The 21,382-nt window shown below is 46.6% G+C and overlaps 1 protein-coding gene across 2 annotated transcripts in view; it reads right to left on the bottom strand.

Moving 5' to 3' along the window:
* The window catches only part of RAB30 (RAB30, member RAS oncogene family), a 72,736-nt gene that overhangs the window by 16,682 nt on the left and 34,672 nt on the right, over window positions 1-21,382 (bottom strand). The gene's annotated exons all lie outside the window — the stretch shown is intronic.

The following is a 21,382-nucleotide window of genomic DNA, read 5'->3' as shown; positions in this document are numbered from 1 at the left end:
CTCTCCCCATCAGCCTGCCACTATGCCTCCACCCCACCGGGAGGGAACAGTCCTGAGATTATCATTTGTGTTGCAGCAGCACCTGGGAGTCCCCCAACCACTGCTCAGGGCCCCACTGTGCAAGATGTTGAACAAACAGAACGAAAAAGACTTCCCAGCCACAAAGACTTTACAACCCAAATAGAAGACAAGAGATAACAGGCAGATACAACAGACAAGGGCAGAACAAGTTAACAATGAGACAGCACTGATCTGCATGATAGGCACTGGTCACAGCACAAGGGCTGCCCAACCACTGTGGAGTTTTTGATAGGCATGATGGCAAAGGAGGTGAGAGGCCGCTCAGCTGCTGCATCTAGTTAATCCTTGGCCTTTCCACCAAGCCTACAAACCAACAGGCGTCAACAGTTAGCGACCAATGGGATGGTGATTTGCGTGACATACACAAGTGGTCAAGATGAACTGGATTGATTCATTTAACAACTCATTTTGCCAGGGCCAAACAGCATCAGTTGCCAATAACTCATTAATAGATCTGCTGTGACTATGCTCAGGTCTGGTGGATGGTCCCTTGAGTCTACCCTGCACAAGGGCCAAGAAGAGTGTAACAAGCTCCATGATGTCCTTCCAGCCCCATCTTCAGAGTGAGAACTTGGAACAGCAGAGAATCTTGTCCCTTTAAGCCTTTTTTTTTTTTTAATGTTAAAGTTTTGTGGAACTATGCAAATGTTACACACCTGGTAACAAACAACAGTGTGGCGGTCTACACTGCCCCCTCGTCACACAAACAGGAGGTAGAGGGCGGAAGCGCACCGCCTATGAGTCCACTCCCAGGCTTTCCAGATGACCGGGTCAGGTTCTAAAGTCCAAAACACAAGTGATGACCCCTAGGATCAGGGCAGTGCATTCTACTGGCCGGAGTTCAATAGAGCCAACCTTGGAATTCAGGGCAGCATGGCCTAGTGGCCAGAGTTCGGGGGGGGGGGGGCATCAAGGGGTGTGGCTGCCCCGGTAGGGGGGGCCAGGCCCACCAGACTCCACCATGCCCTGACCCAGGGCCCTAACAGTGGTGGAGCAATTTGCCACTGACTCAGTGGGGGGGTCCCACCAAAACACACTGAGGTTTCCCGGGTGGAAGGTACCACTCCGTCACCCTCCCTGGGTCACTTCCTACCAGTATCCGCGTTGAGATCTCCCATAAGGCTTCGGATGCTCCGTGGTCTGTTGTGCCGGTCGCCTCCTGTGGCTCCTCCGGTCGCAGGGGTCCAAGCGGGCCCAGGGAGGCTCTGGTTCCCAGAGCAGTCAGGGGCTGTGGCTGGTCCTCGGCAGGAACTTCCCAGACAGGTCCTTCCCCTGCAGCCTCCAGCCCAGAATGAGCTGGGCTCCCTCCCTTTATACTGCTAGAGCATTTGGAGCATGCCCAGTCCCGCCTGGGAGGCAGGACTTCTGCTGTCAATAATATGGGCTGAACCCTGTCTGGGCTAGTGCGGGTAAGCAGACCCTGTGACACACCCTCCTCTTTAAGGAAGAGCCTCCGAGGGTGGTCCGTCTCCTCTTCCTCCCCTCCCTGTCTAGAAAAAAAATCCGGATTAACATGGGTCTTACCCAGATGATGAAACACACAGAAATCGTAGGGTTGGAGTGAGAGGTACCAGCGCATAATCCGGGGGTTCGTGTCCTTCATGCTGTGTATCCACCTGAGGAGGGCATGGTCTGTGATTAATTTAAAGGTGTTCCCCAGCAGGTAACCGTGTAAGGCATCAATAGCCCATTTCACGGCCAGGGCCTTTTTTTCTGTTGTTGAGTAGTGTTGTTCCCGAGGAAATAATTTGCGACTCAGGTACAGTACTGGAGATTCTTACCCCTCCAGCTCTTGGGAGAGTACGGCCCCTAAGCCCACCTCTGAGGTGCCTGTTTGGAGTATGAACTCCAGGACAGGTTCCTGTGTCAGTCGCTCTTTCAGAGTCTTGAAGGCCTCATCGCACTGGTCAGACCATCGCACCTGTCATGACTGAGAGTTCTTTGTCAGGTCCGAAATGGGGGCGGCTATGGTTGCGAAGTCTGGTACGAAACGGCGATAGTACCCGGCCAGTCCCAAAAATTGGCGTACATTTCTTCGTCTTGGGCATGGGTGTATCCATAAGGGCTTGTACATTATTAATTGGGGGGTGCAATTTTCCGCCCTCTACTATGTACCCGAGGTATGTTACCTCTTCCTGCCCGAGATGGCACTTCACCGGGTTGGCCGGCTCTCTAAGAGCCTGGAACACCCCACCAAGGTATTGTAGATTGTTCTCCCAGTTACTACTGTAGACTACACTGATCGTGAGGCAGCAAGATCTTATTCATCAGCCGCTGAAGAGTAGCTGCAGCCCCATGTAGCCTGAATGTGGAAGAGTGGAAGAGGCCGAATGGTGTCAGAAAGGCCGTTTTCCCCCCGAGAGTTTGGTGTTAGGAGGATGTGCCAGTACCCTTTGTTTAAATCTAGGGTAGACAAATACTTCATTCCCCCGAGTTGTTCTATGATTTCTTCTATATGGGGCATTGGGTACGCATCAAACCAGGAGATAGCGTTGACCTTCCGGAAATCGATACAGAATCGAGTGGTCCCATCTGATTTTGTGACCAGAACGATTGGGCTTCGCCATTCACTGACCACCCCCATCTCAAGCACTGTATCCAGTTCCTGTCGTAGTGCAGCCCACATCTTCCAGGGCAGCAGTCTGTGGTCGTCCCTCACTCTCTGACCGGATGTTGTCGCAATGTGATGGCTCATAAGGTTAGTTCATCCCAGGCGGGTTGATAGAACATCAGGGAAGTCCCTTATGAGCGGCTGTATTTGCTCCTGCTGTGCAGGGGCAAGGCCTTCCCTGAGCGTAGCCGGCCTTGGATCCGAGGGTTCCCCCATTAGGAGTCCAAGTTCTGGGCCTGGGGCAATGAACAAGGCCTCCCTGGCCCTCAAAAGATTCACGCAGTATGTACAGGTCTCCCTCTGTCACCCTGGCAGCCAGACTTCATAATCTACTGGTCCAACCCGCTTGGTTCCTCTGTTATAGAGCCATTCTTGTGTCTTTGGGGCCCACATCGGGTTCTCTTGGGTGAAAGCACCTAGGGCCCGGAGCCACTCTCAGAGGCGTAGCACATACTGGGTAGTCCTGAGTACCCATGTCTCTTGTGCCTCCCAGTCTTCTCTCAGGAGGTCAAGGATCTCTCTGGGTTGCCTGCCATACAAGAGTTATAGCGAACAGCAGGGCTGGCAATAGTGCATTCCAATGATTGGGGATCTCCTCCATGAATTTCCGCAATATGGACTTCAGGGTACTGTTAAAGCGCTCTGCTAGACCGTCTGTTTGTAGGTGATAGACTGACATCTGGAGTGTCCATATATTCAAGAGGTGGCACAGCTCTACTATCAATTTAGAGGATACGTTAGTGCCCTGGTCAGTCAGGATCTTCGGGGGTATCCTGACCCTAGCAAAGACCTTCATGAGTTCGGCGGCAAACACAGGCGCCGTGGCTGGTCGAAAGGGGACAGCTTCGGGATAACGTGTCGCATAATCCACGATCACTAGAATAAATTGATTCCCTGTCTTGCTTCTTTCTGGAGGGCCAACCAGGTTCATCTTGATGACCACTGGCAGGGGGCATCGGGGTGCCCGGGGTACACCTGGGCCAGTCCGCTGGCATTCCGGGCAAGATGCGCAATAGTTTTGGACCTCTTGGTGAATGCTGGGCCAAAAAAAAAAAAAAAAAATGGCGGGCCACCCTCTGGAGAGTCTTTTCCCACCCCAGGTGTCCTGCCCAGGGGTTTGCATGGGCTAACTGTAGGAGGCTTCGTCACAACCTCCAGGGGACCAACAGCCAACGGAGCGGCTCAGGTGTTTGCAGTTTCTGTACCACCCGATATAGGCAATCCCGCCAGATCTCAAATCGGGGCCCCGTGGAAGACTCGAAGGTGCGTTCCCCCCGAGCCTGGGGTGGTGGCCTGCTCCCAGGCCCTACTGAGGGTCGGGTCCTCTCTCTGCTACTGTACGAAATCTATATCTCATTCGAGCTCTACCTGTGCATCTTCCACGGATGGGTACATCACAGTGCGGGGGTTGATGGGCGCCTTCTTAGCTGCAGATGTTCCTTCCCCGGGGTCTGCCTCCGTTGCGTGTCCCAGTAGCCCCTTCCCTGGAGACCTAGCCCCGTCTGCTTGCGAGGTGGGCGGTTCATACTTCCAGAGGATCTCCCTAAATTCCAGGCAAGATTGCCCCAGCACAATGGGGTAGGCCAATCTGGGGACCACGCCCACGTGGAGGACTTCCTCCCGTTGGCAAATCTCAATCCTCACCCAGGCTGTGGGATAAGGATGGATATCCCCATGGACACATTGTAAGTGCATCTGTTCACCAGAGAGTTTAAGGTTGGGGACCAGCCCCTCCCATATGAGGATCTGGCTATATCCCAAGTCCACAAGGGCCTTTGTGGGGGTCTCTTCGACCTGTACGGGGACCAAGAACTTTCCCAGGCCTCTTTTCCGAGCTCTTTGGCCGATGACCCAGACTTGCCCATAGTTGAAGTCCATGAACGGACATTCCCGTCGAAAATGCCCCTCTTGGCCACACTCCCAGCAGCGATCTCAGCCTTCTGTGAGCCCAGGGCCTTCTTTTGGCGGGCTCGGTCCCTTTTGTGGGTGCCGATCACTTCGAATCAGAGTTCAGGCGACCCAGTGTCTGGGTTCGGGGCTGGGGGGCTTAGTGAGTGTGGGGCAGGCGATGGACGGGGGTTCCCGAGCCTCGCTCCCCGTGGAAATCCAAAAAGAACAGGAGTACTTGTGGCACCTTAGAGACTAACAAATTTATTTGAGCATAAGCTTTCGTGGGCTTCCCTTGCCTGGCCCATCCCTTCTGCTCACGTTTCCAGATCCCCGGGTTGGTGCCTCAGCCCCCTCGGAAGCCAGATAGTCCTCCATCAGGCTCACGGCTGCTGACAGGGTCACCGGGCAGTGGCGTTGCACCCATGCTCTTCCTCCTGCCAGGAGGATCTGGGTGAATTGATCTAGTGCCACCATCTCTGCCACCTAGGGCCCAGTCAAGCCTTCCAGGTCCAACCATCTCCAACAGTGGTCCCGTACCTGTTGGGCCATGGCCTGTGGTCGAGCCCCACCAAAGTCTCTCTGGATCCTGCTCCTGTGGGTGCGGGGGCTGGGGCTCCCGGCGGGCATAATAGAGTTACAGAGAGTCCTATGGCACCTTTAAGACTAACAGATGTATTGGAGCATACATCTGACGAAGTGGGTATTCACCCATGAAAGCTTATGCTCCAATACATCTGTTAGTCTATAAGGTGCCATAAGACTCTCTGTTGCTTTTTACAGATCCAGTTTAACACGGCTACCCCTCTGATACTTGACATAATAGAGTTGCCACCTGCTGGATCAGGCGTTCTTGTTGTACTTGTTGCTGTGCAGCCAACTCACGAAGGAGTTGCTGCTGTTGTTCCTGATGCTGGGTCATCTGCAGCTGCTGCTGCTGGCCATCTGCTACATCATCTGAGCCTGTTGCTGCCGCTGTTGGGCCGCCTGCTCTTGCTGACTCTCCAGCATCCACTTTAGAAGCTTCTCAGTATCCATCTTGGATGGCAGTAGGGCTCCCATCACCTGGATTCCTTCCCCTGGTCCTTTCAGCAGGTCCTGGTCAATGCCCACATTCTCCACCATGTCTGATGGTCTACGCCCCCCTCCCGTCACACAAACAAAGGGTAGAGAGTGAAAGCGCACCACCTACAAGTCCACTCCCAGGCTTTCCAGATGACCGGGTCAGGGTCTGAAGTCCAAAACACAGGTGATGGGCCTAGGATCGGGGCAGCACGGGCTAGCAGCCGGAGTTCAATAGAACCACCCTTGGGTGCAGGGCAGCATGGCCTAGTGGTCAGAGTTCAATGGGGGAGAGGGGATGCCCACCAAGGGGTGTGGCGGCCCTGGTAGGGGGTTCCGGGCCCACTTGACTCCACAGGGCCCCGACCCAGGGCCCTAACAGTGGCGTAGCAATTTGCCACTGACTAAGCAGGGGGAAAACACACTGAGGTTTCCCGGGTGGAAGGTACCACTCCGTCACCCTCCCTGGGTCACTTTCTACCAGTATCCACGTTGAGATCTCCCACGAGGCTTCGGATGCTCCGTGGTCTGTTGTGCCGGTCGCCTCCTGTGGCTCCTCCGGTTGCAAGGGTCCAAGCGGGCCCAGGGAGGCTCTGGTTCCCAGAGCAGTCAGGGGCTGTGGCTGGTCCTCGGCAGGAATTTCCCAGACAGGTCCTTCCCCTGCAGCATCCAGCCCAGAATGAGCTGGGCTCCCTCCCTTTATACCGCTAGAACATTTGGAGCATGCCCAGTCCCGCCTGGGAAGCGGGACTTCCACTGTCAATAATATGGGCTGAACCCTGTCTGGGCTAGTGCGGGGTGAGCAGACCCCGTCACAAACAGCAACAATACCAAGAAAAACTGACATCCCTCTTAAAATTAAATGAGTGACACCACTGTTAAAATGTTTCACGCTTCATGACTTGCCAAAGCTAGAAAACTTTGGTAAATCAACGCAAGTTCTTTCCGGACAAGTAAAAACTTCCTTAGCACTGGTTCTGGACCAGAGATCCCTATGGTCCTTCAAGACCTGGGATATATTTCACCCGGTCACATCTGACTCCCATTGCCAGTTCCCTGAAGCCATCCAACATTCACACTTATCTTCTCAGGAAACTTAAAGATAAACTTGTTTGTAGCTTTCTCATATTTACATTTATGAATGCTAAACAGCTCAGACATACCCTAGAGTTATGTCTGATCCTCTTTGTTAGACTCCAAGACTAATCGTTTGAGATAATGACCCAAAACTGAAACAAGACAAGCCAGTTGCCAAAGCCATAAACAAACAAAACGAAGAGATTAAATACCAGAACTAAAACTAAACAAAGGATGTGAATAAGCAAGGATGGAACGAGCAAGAAATACAGAAAAAATAACATGGGTTGAGCAAGACATGAGGAGTTAAAAATCTCTGCCTTCTCCCAGTTTTATCAAACCATTTCTCTCTTCATTCATTTCCCACTTATAAAAATCAGAAGGGCACCTCTAGACTTCCCAGTGTGTCCTGATCTCAACGTGGCTAACTTTTAGGCCCTAGGTGGAATTTTCTGAAGTGCCTCAATGAGTTAGGAGCACAAGAAAACAAGTCAACGGGATTTGTACTCCTAACTCACTTAGGTCAGGTCTATACACAGTTTTGTACCATATAAATATGTTGGTACAGGAATGATTTACCAGAATAGTTATACAACCCCTAGCGTGAACACAGTTATACTGAGGTAAAAGACTGGTATAGCTTAATCCCGTTCCCTTACAGGTGTAAGCAATACCAGTCTAAGCACCTTTATAGCAGTATAGCTGCAGCCACGCTAGGGAAGTTGGCCCATTTTAACAATACTGATCTAGTATCAGAGGGGTAGCCGTGTTAGTCTGGATCTGTAAAAAGCAACAGAGAGTCCTGTGGCACCTTATAGACTAACAGACGTATTGGAGCATGAGCTTTCATGGGTGAATACTGATCTAGTTAAAGTCGTACAGCAGCTTTTGTGCCTAGGAAAGGCCTTAAGTAATCCCAACCCCCACAACCTGCAATGAGCTCTGAATGCAGACCTCTGCATGAAATCTCACTGCATTCAGTGGGGTCCCCATGGTGTGGGGTTTCACCTGCACAGAGCTCCTTGCAGGACTGGGGCCTTCGATTATGAACTCTTGGCATTATATCTAAACATAGTGCACAGATCCTAAAACTGTCAGCACTGGACTAATCAAAAAGTTACCTTACTCTTATAAAGTTTTCTTGCTTCTGCAACTTTTAGCCAAGGGACTTTTTCTGAGGACTCAGTTGCATATTAATAAATTTTTCTTTCCTCTTTCTCTCTTAACCGAGCAAGTGTATTTTAACCACCATAATTGTTGTTCTCATTGGCCAGGGACTAGTGGATCTCAAAGGAACTTTGACATGGCACTTAGTATTTTTTAGTTACTGATTCAGAGTAAAACAACTCATTATTCAGTTGTGATCTGCTAAGCATTATTACTTAAAATTAATAAGTAGGAGTTGCATCACACTCACCCATAGTGAAATCCAGAAGAGGCACAAAGGGAAGAAAAACGCTCCACAAATCACTGTCAGAGGGCGAGATTTTATTTCTTCCCAGAAGCATATTATGGACCGTAAGGTTATCTACAGATAGCCAGGGCCATGAAGCCGGGAGCGGAGGTACCACTTGGGCCATGATCCAACCACTTTTGGACCTAGCCAGACATAAGTGGCACTGCGACCCCATGCACCAAGTCACAACGCCACTCACTGAAATTTGGAGAGGGTGTGCGTAGGGGCCCTGTCGCCCTGACATCTCATCTCGGGAGGTATGCTGCCTGCCGGGGGCCCGTATCCGAGACGTTACGGAGGCATTGTCGAGGATTATCCAGCCCTCTGACTACTACCCCATGCTACTCATCCATGTGGGCACAAATGATACTGCGCGGTGTGACACTGAGCGGATCAAGAGTGACTACAGGGCTCTGGGAGTACGGGTGAAGGAGTTTGGAGCGCAGGTGGTATTCTCTTCAATTCTTCCTGTCAAAGGTAGGGGCCCGGGCAGAGACAGATGCATCATGGAGGTGAATGCCTGGCTGCGAAGATGGTGTCGCCAGGAGGGCTTTGGCTTCCTAGACCACGGGATGCTATTCGAGGAAGGACTGCTAGGCAGAGATGGCGTTCACCTTTCGAGGAGAGGAAAGACCCTATTCGGACACAGACTGGCTAACCTAGTGAGGAGGGCTTTAAACTAGGTTCGACGGGGACAGGTGAGCAAAGCCCACAGGTAAGTGGGGAACATGGAGACCGGGGAGATGGGTCGGAAACGAGAGGGAGTGTGGGCTATATTGGCAGAGAGAAAGGAGAGTCAGGACAAAACCGGGAGGAAAGATCAAACCAGTATCTTAGATGCGTATATACAAATGCGAGAAGTATGGGGAATAAGCAGGAAGAACTGGAAGTGCTAATAAATAAATACAACTATGACATTGTTGGCATCACTGAAACTTGGTGGGATAATACACATGATTGGAATGTTGGTGTGGATGGGTACAGCTTGCTCAGGAAGGATAGACAGGGGAAAAAGGGAGGAGGTGTTGCCTTATATATTAAAAATGTACACACTTGGACTGAGGTAGAGATGGACATAGGAGACGGAAGTGTTGAGAGTCTCTGGGTTAGGCTTAAAGGGGCAAAAAACAAGGGAGATGTCCTGCTAGGAGTCTACTACAGGCCACCTAACCAGGTGGAAGAAGTGGATGAGGCTTTTTTCAAGCAACTAACAAAATCATCCAAAGCCCAAGATTTGGTGGTGATGGGGGACTTCAACTATCCGGATATATGTTGGGAGAATAACACAGCGGGGAACAGACTATCCAACAAATTCTTGGACTGCATTGGGGACAACTTTTTATTTCAGAAGGTTGAAAAAGCTACTAGGGGGGAAGCTGTTCTAGACTTGATTTTAACAAATAGGGAGGAACTCGTTGAGAATGTGAAAGTAGAAGGCAGCCTGGGTGAAAGTGATCATGAAATCATAGAGTTTGCAATTCTAAGGAAGGGTAGAAGGGAGAACAGCAAAATAGAAACAATGGATTTCAGGAAGGCAGATTTTGGGAAGCTCAGAGAGCTGATGGGTAAAGTCCCATGGGAATCAAGACTGAGGGGAAAAACAACTGAGGAGAGTTGGCAGTTTTTCAAAGGGACACTATTAAGGGCCCAAAAGCAAGCTATTCCGCTGGTTAGGAAAGATAGAAAATGTGGCAAAAGACCACCTTGGCTTAACCACGAGATCTTGCACGATCTAAAAAATAAAAAGGAGTCATATAAAAAATGGAAACTAGGACAGATTACAAAGGATGAATATAGGCAAACAACACAGGAATGCAGGGGCAAGATTAGAAAGGCAAAGGCACAAAATGAGCTCAAACTAGCTACGGGAATAAAAGGAAACAAGAAGACTTTTTATCAATACATTAGAAGCAAGAGGAAGACCAAAGACAGGGTAGGTCCACTGCTTAGTGAAGAGGGAGAAACAGTAACAGGAAACTTGGAAATGGCAGAGATGCTTAATGACTTCTTTGTTTCGGTCTTCACCGAGAAGTCTGAAGGAATGCCTAACATAGTGAATGCTAATGGGAAGGGGGTAGGTTTAGCGGATAAAATAAAAAAAGAACAAGTTAAAAATCACTTAGAAAAGTTAGATGCCTGCAAGTCACCCGGGCCTGATGAAATGCATCCTAGAATACTCAAGGAGCTAATAGAGGAGGTATCTGAGCCTCTAGCTATTATCTTTGGAAAGTCATGGGAGACGGGAGAGATTCCAGAAGACTGGAAAAGGGCAAATATAGTGCCCATCTATAAAAAGGGAAATAAAAACAACCCAGGTAACTACAGACCAGTTAGTTTAACTTCTGTGCCAGGGAAGATAATGGAGCAAGTAATTAAGGAAATCATCTGCAAACACTTGGAAGGTGGTAAGGTGATAGGGAACAGCCAGCATGGATTTGTGAAGAACAAATCATGTCAAACCAATCTGATAGCTTTCTTTGATAGGATAACAAGCCTTGTGGATAAGGGTGAAGCGGTGGATGTGGTATACCTAGACTTTAGTAAGGCATTTGATACGGTCTCGCATGATATTCTTATCGATAAACTAGGCAAATACAAATTAGATGGGGCTACTATAAGGTGGGTGCATAACTGGCTGGATAACCGTACTCAGAGGTTGTTATTAATGGTTCCCAATCCTGCTGGAAAGGCGTAACGAGTGGGGTTCCGCAGGGGTCTGTTTTGGGACCGGCTCTGTTCAATATCTTCATCAACGACTTAGATATTGGCATAGAAAGTACGCTTATTAAGTTTGCGGATGATACCAAACTGGGAGGGATTGCAACTACTTTGGAGGACAGGGTCATAATTCAAAATGATCTGGACAAATTGGAGAAATGGGCTGAGGTAAACAGGATGAAGTTTAACAAAGACAAATGCAAAGTGCTCCACTTAGGAAGGAAAAATCAATTTCACACATACAGAATGGGAAAAGACTGTCTAGGAAGGAGTACGGCAGAAAGGGATCTAGGGGTTATAGTGGACCACAAGCTAAATATGAGTCAACAGTGTGATGCTGTTGCAAAAAAAAAGCAAACATGATTCTGGGATGCATTAACAGGTGTGTTGTGAGCAAGACACGAGAAGTCATTCTTCCGCTCTACTCTGCTCTGGTTAGGCCTCAGCTGGAGTATTGTGTCCAGTTCTGGGCGCCGCATTTTAAAAAAAGATGTCGAGAAACTGGAAAGGGTCCAAAGAAGAGCAACAAGAATGATTAAAGGTCTTGAGAACATGACCTATGAAGGAAGGCTGAAAGAACTGGGTTTGTTTAGTTTGGAAAAGAGAAGACTGAGAGGGGACATGATAGCAGTTTTCAGATATCTAAAAGGGTGTCATAAGGAGGAGGGAGAGAACTTGTTCACCTTAGCCTCTAAGGATAGAACCAGAAACAATGGGTTTAAACTGCAGCAAGGGAGGTCTAGGTTGGACATTAGGAAAAAGTTCCTAACTGTCAGGGTGGTTAAACACTGGAACAAATTGCCTAGGAAGGTTGTGGAATCTCCGTCTCTGGGGATATTTAAGAGTAGGTTAGATAAATGTCTATCAGGGATGGTCTAGACAGTATTTGGTCCTGCCATGCGGGCAGGGGACTGGACTCGATGACCTCTCGAGGTCCCTTCCAGTCCTATAATCTGTGAATCTATGAATCTATGACCAAGGGGATCAGGCTGCTGGTTGGGGGTAGGGGAACGCCTGAGGGGGAAAAAGAGGGCAGGGGAAATCTATGGGCCTCCTCACTTTAAGTCCCAGTGCATACATCTCTTTCCAACACCTTCTCCAAACCAGATCCTCCACTTCCCAAAGAAATATCTTAAAGGGGGCACCCCAGCACAATGGGGCCACAGGCAGCTCTATCCTCTCTGAAATATATTAGTGGGATAGCATGGTGTGCTTGCCCCCCCCAGACTACTCCCTTCTGACAAAGACCTACTGCCCACCCCACCCAGCTCCTGTGGGAAGTTCTGTGCTTGATCTTGTTGCCAGGACCCTCACAGGGACCTACTCGTGGGAGTAAAGTCAGCAGAATCCTACCTTTTTTTTTTTTTTTTGAGCCTGACTTTTTTCCCCCCAATCGTCTGCATGAGGCACAGCCGAGTTTGTAGATGATTAAGATATTTTTCTGGGTTAGTATTTTGTTCAGCATGTGCCATGGGCAAGGAATTTATCTGCAGTATATAAGTGCCCTGGGATTTATTCCCCAGGGAATTTAATTTCCAGTTTTATTTAGTTTCTTTCCAAGTGAGTTTTATTTTCCCTGCATTTGGCTCACTTCACATATTAGTTCTCCCAAGCCGAGCCTGCTTTCCCGCTCTAGTATTTTTCCATTGTGCTTCCTGCAGGCTGGATAATTTCATTTATCTGCTCTTTGCACTGCTCTTCCATGTGTCTGTTTGGATGGGGACAGAAGATTCCTCCTTATCTTTGACATCCTGACGACTGAACATACAATGCACAGTCACTCAGGGTAACAGAATAAGCAGGCTAAGTTCAGGGTAATAATTCAAAAGCCAGCGGGGAAATGTTAATTGCTTAGAGGCAATTGAGTTCTCATTTTAAAAGGAGTGACGTTGCAAGCCTGACATGCCCTCACACTCATGTATTTGCCCCATGGGTTTTTCACATGATCTTCCTATCCTAGAGTTTTAGGCTAACACCAACCTTCAATCTTGGTAGTACCTGAGCACCTCCCACGCAAAATAGATGGGCAAGTGTAGTGTCCTTAATAAACTTCATGGAGCCTCTGGCTCTTCTCCCTCTCTGAGGTATAGCAACTCTGCTTGGGGCAGGGTTTACATTTGAGGCCAAATTCAGACCTGGTGTAAGCATGTACAATGGCAGCGATTTCCACCCACTACTCTTCCCAAGGAAACCTCAAGTGAATACCGAGGTTCAAAAAGGCCAGGCCTTTCTCAGATCAGCCAGAAGATGAGTTACCCTAAGCTACTCTTTTACACACTCTGGAGATCTTTTCCCCAAGAATCAAGACAAAAAGTGTCCTCAATAACAATGAACTGTGTTCTCAGAGCTTTAAAATAAAACCAATAAAACAGGTCTCTGTCCTAAAGAACTTCAATAGCAAAATTCCCATGGACCTCAATCGAAAAAGTGTAGTATTTCAACTGCTAGAGATTCGGGTCCCAAAAACTAAGCCCTGATCCTGCAGAGGGATCTTCCCACATAGAGAACAATTAAAATTAATAGGATTCAACCTAGACTTAAGAATTAACCGCTATGGATCACGGTGCCATAGACAATAACATAATAACAAGGACAGCAGATCCATCTCCAGGATGGGTAAAGGGATTGCAGGAGAGAGTGCGCAAATTCACTGGAAAACAAAAGGAAGGGAATACTGAGCTTTTGACACGTTATTGATATGAACTGTGACCATATAGATCATTGTTGCAAACAAAGTCCTATAGTTGCATCAAATCTTGTACTAAGGAGATCAAGTGAGGGGTCTATGAAAAGGCTGTAATTTGCTGGTTATGATTATGCTGTCTGTATGTGTGTATCATTTTTGGATGTGAAGTTATAAATATTGGCTATGTACCTGTATCTCAATGTTTTGATTCTAAGTAGCATTAATGAAGCATTTTGAGAAAGGATCTTTCAGCTTCTTGAGAAAGGATTTTTCTGATTAAGTGCCCAATCAAGAAACACTTAACTGACAATGGACCTTGGGAGACTCCAATCCACATCTGAGGAGCCTTCCTGGGAACATTCAAGGTAGCATGTGAGCAATGGCTGCTCTACCTGCAAACTGAGTCATGCATGGACATGTGATTTGCCCATGTGACTCCAAACTCCATCTTGCTCCTGTGACTTTGCCCAGAAAGAACAATGGGGATCTTTCACATGGGAGAAACTATATAAGGCCCCTGGGAGACGTCTCCATTTTGTCTTCAATCCTGCTTCTGACCTCTGGAAGACCTGTGCTTGAAACTGAAGCTCTGAACAAAGGACTGAATGACCCATCCAAGCTGGGATGTTTATACTCCATAGACTTGGTTGGTTTAAAATCAGCAGTAATCCCATCAGCCTGAAACAAGCCTGAACTAAGAACTTTGCAAATGTTGTATGTATTTGATTCCATTTAACCAATTTTAACTCTTATCTATATTTCTTTCTTTTTATGAATAAACCTTTAGATTTTAGATTCTAAAGGATTGGCAACAGCGTGATTTGTGGGTAAGATCTGACTTGTATATTGACCTGGATCTGGGGCTTGGTCCTTTGGGATCAGGAGAACCCTTTTTCTTTTACTGAGGTATTGGTTTTCATAACCATTCATCCCCATAAGGAGTGGTGCTGGTGGTGGTGCTGGGAAACTGGAGCGTCTGAGGGAATTGCTTGTATGACTTCTGACTAGCCAGTGGGGTGAAACCGAAGTCCTCTCTGTTTGGCTGGTTTGGTGTGCCTTGGTAGTGAAAGACCTTAATCTGTGACTGCCCTGCTCTAAGCAATTTGTCCTGAATTGATACTCTCAGCAGTATCCTGCCAAAGGCCGCTTTGTTACAGCTTTGAGGGGGGCTGTTCCTTATGGGCCCAGCCAATCATACTAGCTGTTTTATTTTATTTAGTACCTTTTCGTAACATTGGCTTTTAGATGATTAGGTGCTGGATTAGAGTAGATGGCATGGCTGTAGCACAGAGATAGTGAATTATGCAGGGAGATCTGAAAGAGGGTGGTGTTGGTGCACAGTCCACAAGAGGAGGGAGGCACTGCCAGGCAAAGGGCAGGAAAAAGATAAATATCACTCTTCAGGGGAGTCCGTTAAATAGTATGAAGATGTCCTATTGACAGAAGTGTCATGGGTAAGTAATTTTGTTTATTAAACATCCCCCACTACTGACAAAGAGATGAACAATAGAGCACAGATAAATAGACAATATAAACTAAAAGGTTATTGACGCACATTTACATTATATCTGTCCAATATTAGAATAATAGAATCATAGAACCATAGGGTCAAAAGGGACTGCAAGGGTTATAATGGTACACTGTAGACCGGGGTGGGCAAACTTTTTGGCCTGAGGGCCACATCGGGGTTCCAAAACTGTATGGAGGGCCGGGTATGGAAGGCTGTGTCTCCCCAAACAGCCTCTATCCGCCCCCTGACTGCCCCCCTCAGAAGCCCTGACCCATCCACCCCCCACCCCCGCTTCTTGTCCCCTCCCAGGACCCCCATCCCTAACCCCCGGGACCCCACCCCCATCCAACCACCCCTCCTTCCTGTCCCCTGACCCCTATCCACACCCCGCCCCTTGACAGGCCCCCCGGGACTCCAACGCCTATCCAACCACCCCCTGCTCCCTGGGACCGCCTGCCCCTTATCCAAGCCCCCCCCCTTACCATGCCGCTCAGAGCACTAGAGCAGGCCGGCAGCTCATGCAGCTGTGCTGCCCGGCAGGAGCTCGCAGCCCCGCCGCCCAGAGCGCTGGTGGCATGGTGAGCTGAGACTGCGGGGGAGGGGAGACAGCAGGGGAGGGGCCGGGGGCTAGCCCCCCAAGCCGGGAGCTCAAGGGCTGGGCAGGACAGTCCCACGGGTCAGATGTGGCCTGTGGGCTGCAATTTGCCCACCTCTGCTGTAGACTACATGCATTGACTACAGAAAACCTCACTAGTTGGGAGGACAAAATTTGGCCTTGTAGTTGGAACACAATTACAAACTAGTTACAGAATGTTGAAGTATCTATATTTAAAAAAAAACTGTGATTACTCCTACATGGAACCCAGCTTCAACAGGACTACACATGTGAGCAAAGTTAAGTGCGTGCTGAAATGTTTGCCATATCAGCACCCATTTCTCTGCATGTCAATGCACACCCTCCTCTTGATATATACACGCACACACACTTTTCTTCTATTATAGCAGCCAAATGCTGTGTTGGCAGTTCAATTAGAACCCCCACTACATTTAGGAAGATGTAATTCAAACACTAGTTCCAGGCTGCAATTGGTGTCTCAAATCTCAGCTCTGGAGCACAGCTGTTTTGCTTTACAACATATTAAACCAAACATGTTTAGACATTTTTAAGGAGAACTGCCAATGTTTTCAAAACCCTACATATAAAAAAAAATAATAAAAGCAATAGTCAGGAGTGGAAGGAAAGAATCTAACTTCTACCTGAATATTTTTCCCCATTATAATAACAAATAAAACCTAACATCATGATTAAAAAGATTAGAACAAACATTTTCTTGTTTCCCTGCCCCAGTTTTTTTAAATGTATGTATCTGATAGCACTTGTATATAGTAAGTTTCACTGTCTTCCCTGTAGAGTCAGTCAGGTTTCCCTGCTTGATGACAGACTTCAATGGGATCAAAAAATTATTAACAGGAGGACTTAAGGGGCAGGGATGGTACCTGAAAACTACTTTAAACTCATTTATTAATTATTTAAATTTCAAATGGAAAAGTATCCCTTTAATTTAAGGGAGACAGTACTTTGGGTTATCCTGATCAGATCAATATCACCCTGCAGTGTTCTGAACCCAAGAGGCAAATAGTGACTCTTCACAACATTTAAGAGTCAAAACTCGGTTGAGGGTGTCTAACCTTCTTGCTACTGCAAGACTGTTCCTTGGGTCTTTTTGTCCAGTCTAGAATTTGATAACTCAAGTGACAGAGCTTCTATCATTTCCCAAGGAGATTATAGTATATAATAGAACTAAAGTGTGAAACTGACAGAGAGAAAAAGTAAAACTTGACCAGCCTAAGAGCGAAATAAAAAAAAAAGTAAATGAAGAATAAATTAGACTTTTTAAATTATATATTAGATCAGCTATGGTGCATCTGTTAACTATCCTTGTTATATATAAAGAGCAAATACTATTAGATAATACAGAGGGAATAAAATTCAGCAAAACAAGGCATGTGAAGTTTTTAGCACTTAGGGCTGTCTCAGGTGACTTCATATTGTTCTTTACTGTAGGAGTGGGGAAAAACAAAAAAAGAAAAAACGTTAGATGCTATTTGCATTCTTCTAAATCCAAAACGGGTGTGTTTGTGAAAAAGGTGAATTTTCCAGAATTCTAGTCTGCAACATGGAACACTTCAATAGAGTGCAACATTTGTATCGTAAAGGGATTTTACAAAGAAGAATGTAGAACATGCCCCCTAACTTCACCTTACTCCCCCACCCTACCCCCAAATAAAGAACATCTAAGAATCTTGAGCACAGAATCACCACAGCCTACACTATGACTGCTTCACCACAACAGGTCAGCATTTTTCCTGCAGACATCAATGTCTATTCAGACCAAAATTCTATTAACCAAGGTTAGATTGTAAACTCTTTGAGGCAGAGATAGTCTTTTCATTATGTGCCTACATTTATATTGTGATTTATTTTTATATTTTACAAATATATAAAATAAAATGCATCTATTTATACTTTATATTTATGGGAGACAATGTGGTGTCTGTAGGGGACAGAGTACTGGAGAAGGACTCGGGAGACCTAGCTTCCATTCCTAGCTCTGCCACTGACCTGCTGAGTGACCATGGGTAAGTCACTTCCTCTCTCTATGCCTCAGTTAACCCCATTTTACAGAGGGGGGTGATATTAACCTCCCGCGTAAAGCATTTTGACATCTACTGAGGAAAATCACTATGTCGGAGCTAGGTGGTATTATTACTATTATTGTTACGCACAGTGCCTTGTGCAATGGTCCCCTGATGCATGACAGGAGCCTCTAGGTTCTAGCCTCTATATAACAAGATTCCAGGACTGTCACCTTCTGTGTGTCACTCTGAAGCCTAAAATATCTATTGAGTCAGTGTGAAGCAATCAAAACACTTACCAGCATGGTTCAGAGCTCTTTTTGTTTAGAATATCACCAGGTTCAATCATCACTGGGATTTGCAGTCTGTTACCATCCAATTTTTATGTTCTCAGCCATTTTGACTTTACAAATTACACCTGTGCAACATTACTGGCTTTCAGCTAGAGTACGGCATGTATTTATGCCATGCCAAATGTCCTAGCCCATTGTGATATCAGAGGTCACTTGACCAATTACCACCCTTAGGCCACAGCTAATTCACATGCAACAATGTCATTGGTTATATGGGGGAGACTGCACAGATGGTGGGTTACTTGGCCCCATTGCTACACCTGTCTCACAACATGAGCTTTCAGCTACTCGTAATACAAATAAATTACTATTGTTCAGTGTGGCAGAATACAATGGTTACAGAAGTGGTCAGGAGCCAGCACTTTCAGAAGTCTTGAACCAGCAATAACTCATTTATGTGACCCAAACCTACACAGTGTAACTCTGTCCCCCTCTAGTGGCTAAACCATATAAAAGGTCATGAGTCTGTAAGGCCTTTGAGTTATCAGAGCTGGGTTTTAGCTCAGGGAGAATAGGCTCATGCTTTTGGATCCAGGGTTCAGTCCCCACTACTGATATGATGCCCCTGGGGAGGTTGTCACAAATGTGGGAATTCTAGTGAGATTTTTCAGAATACCCACCACAGGTGAAAAGTCCTGTTTCTATTTTACAGACATGAAACAGGTACAGAGTTAAAATGACTTGCCTAAGGTCACAGTGTATCCATGGTAAAGCTACAAACCCAGACATTCAGTGCACAGTGCTGTCCACCTAATCCACCTTAGCGCCTCTAGAATTCAAAAGGCCTGTTGTGTCAATCTATGCACTAGATCGAGAGGCTACTTCTACCAGCTAGCTCTTTAACTAATAGGCCACAGGGGGACTCAAAAGATTCCCTAAGAAAATGAATTTACATAATTTCTATTGCTATAGGGAGATTTTCCATTACATCTTTTTGTTTTAAATCTGCCATAAATAAAGGAAATTAACCCAAACAAAGTTCAAACAGCAGTAGTTATGTATACAGATAATATTACAGTTAATACAAATTCAAAGCTAAGGCTAAATACTTCAGCCATACAATTATCCCCTGCAGGCCTATGTATTGCAAAGAGCTCAGGTCCAGACATGCAGTTGCATTACATAATATATAAATGGAATATCTTTCATTTGCAAAGGGCTGTGGGATCCAAATGTAAGCCCAGATCATGCCCCCACGTGGATAAACTGCATGGAGTTTCCCCGCAATGTTTTCTTTTGCCAAAGTTCAATTCCCTCATCACCTTCATGGAAAAGTCAAAGGGATTTTTCCCACTAGAGGATATAAAGGAGACCTGGACCCTCCACACTGCTTCTCAGCTGCTGTGTCAGATGGGAGATGTACTAATAAGGGATGAGGGTGAAGAGTTTCCACAACACACAGGAGCTCCATGCTGAAATTTGTAAAATACTTTAGGTTGCACAAATAGAAGCTCCTTTAAGAGCAAAATATCATGTATAGGGAAAAAAAAAATCAGAGCACCATCAAATACAACTCAGGCTTGCACTTGTTCATCTGGGACACCATTTCCTCATATCTGAGGGGGGGGTGTTACAACAGCTTCTATGTTACTGAGAGACTATTAGAGAGAGACCAATTTGCAAGTTGACATGGAGAAGATTAATTTTTCATGTGGGATCAGAAGTAGAGCTGAAGTGAATGTACGTAATGGTGACTAAGCAAATAATGCATATGCAAATGTGTCCTGGGAATTCTTTGGTACGTGCTTCTTCTTGTATGGTTTTTGAAAAATAAAGTATATTTTGATAGAAAGTGGAAAAATAAGAAAGACATGTTTATGCTTAAAAACAACCACCCACTTTTGTTTACCTCCATCTGATAGGGTCTGGGTTCTGACTCCTGAACTTCAAACTAATTGGAATCGTCGAACACAACTTTTGTAGACTTCCAAGGCATGTCTAGACATGGAAACCAACTCATGTACCGTACACAATCAAAACTAGAGTCACAAGGCTGTACTTAGTACAGCAATTCTACAGGAATAGCAAGCAAAGGGTTAAGAAACGTCTGTCAGACGGACAGACCTTAAAATTGTGGAAAAACTGTTGCCAAACGCCAGCCAAAAATGGCTTTTAAGCTACTCAAAAGCTGTTCCCTCCTCCCCAAAGGAAAAAAATATGAGAAGGTTTCAAAAACTACAGCCAAAAACACTAACTGGAATGTGTCTTGTGTGGAAAGCCAGCAGAATTTCATGTGGGCAGCTCTTCAACAAGAAGTAAAACTTCCCTTAAAAAGCTGTAGGTTTCTGAATACGGGCTATCATGCTGCCACAGGTAAATGAGCCAGAGAAACTGCCATTGTTTACTACTGTTATCTCCTCAGTCTCTCAATTCCTTTCCCCTATTGGTGTTTGGGAACTATATCACAGTAGCTACTCAAAGTCCACTGCCTCCAAGATACGCTGGACTGAGACACCCCTTTGTGCTATAGTTCTACTAGGCATGGCACAAAGGGGATGGAAAAAGATACGGGCATGCCCAGAGACTGACACAAATCTCCTTCTGCATGAAGAACAGGAGTACTTGTGGCACTTTAGAGACTAACAAATTTATTAGAGCATAAGCTTTCGTGGACTACAGCCCACTTCTTCGGATGCATATAGGTTCTTGCATCTGGTCTCTTCCAAGTCCTTTTCTGACTACAATTCTCCTTTCAACTCCAATAGCTGCTGGGGTCTTGCTGGCTATTTGAGGCAGCGTTCACACATTTAAAAAACACTGCAGACACTCTTTCAAGTGAAAGTTGTTTGTTCCTGCATCGATGAGGACCATCTTAGCTGACCATAGCAGACTCTCTTTGGGAGGTGTCAATCAGATAATGCACCCAGCTCAGTACAACGGAGTTTTCCGAAGATCAGCAACAGAACCTAGTAACAGGCACTAATCACAAACTTTGGCATAAAGCCAAATTCACCACGCAAAAGCAGGAGCTTATGTCAGTGGAGTTTATGCCCTTGAGAAATTTGGCCTGGAAGGCATTGGTCTTCCAGAGACATAACATCAGATTCCTAAAGTCAGACAGATAGCATGACCACCATCTTGGTCATGACAACAGGCACCGAACCAGGCACTTCCAGAATGAACAGCCTCACCCTCTGCAGCTGGAGCTAAAGGACTATGTTCTGTAGCAGGTATCTGTGGATTGGGCACAGAGCGGGACATATACTGAACAGTGAGTTACACAAACACCAGCCTTGGAGCAGTAGGACGGCCATGATCTTTGCAGTTAGCTTCACTGACTTTTGATAATTCGGGGGAGATTTCA

Source organism: Trachemys scripta, chromosome 1 (genome assembly GCF_013100865.1).
Source record: "Trachemys scripta elegans isolate TJP31775 chromosome 1, CAS_Tse_1.0, whole genome shotgun sequence".
In the NCBI taxonomy this organism is placed as follows: Eukaryota; Metazoa; Chordata; order Testudines; family Emydidae; genus Trachemys; species Trachemys scripta.
The sequence above is the reverse complement of the archived record's forward strand: the minus strand, read 5'-3'. Positions and strand labels throughout refer to the sequence as shown.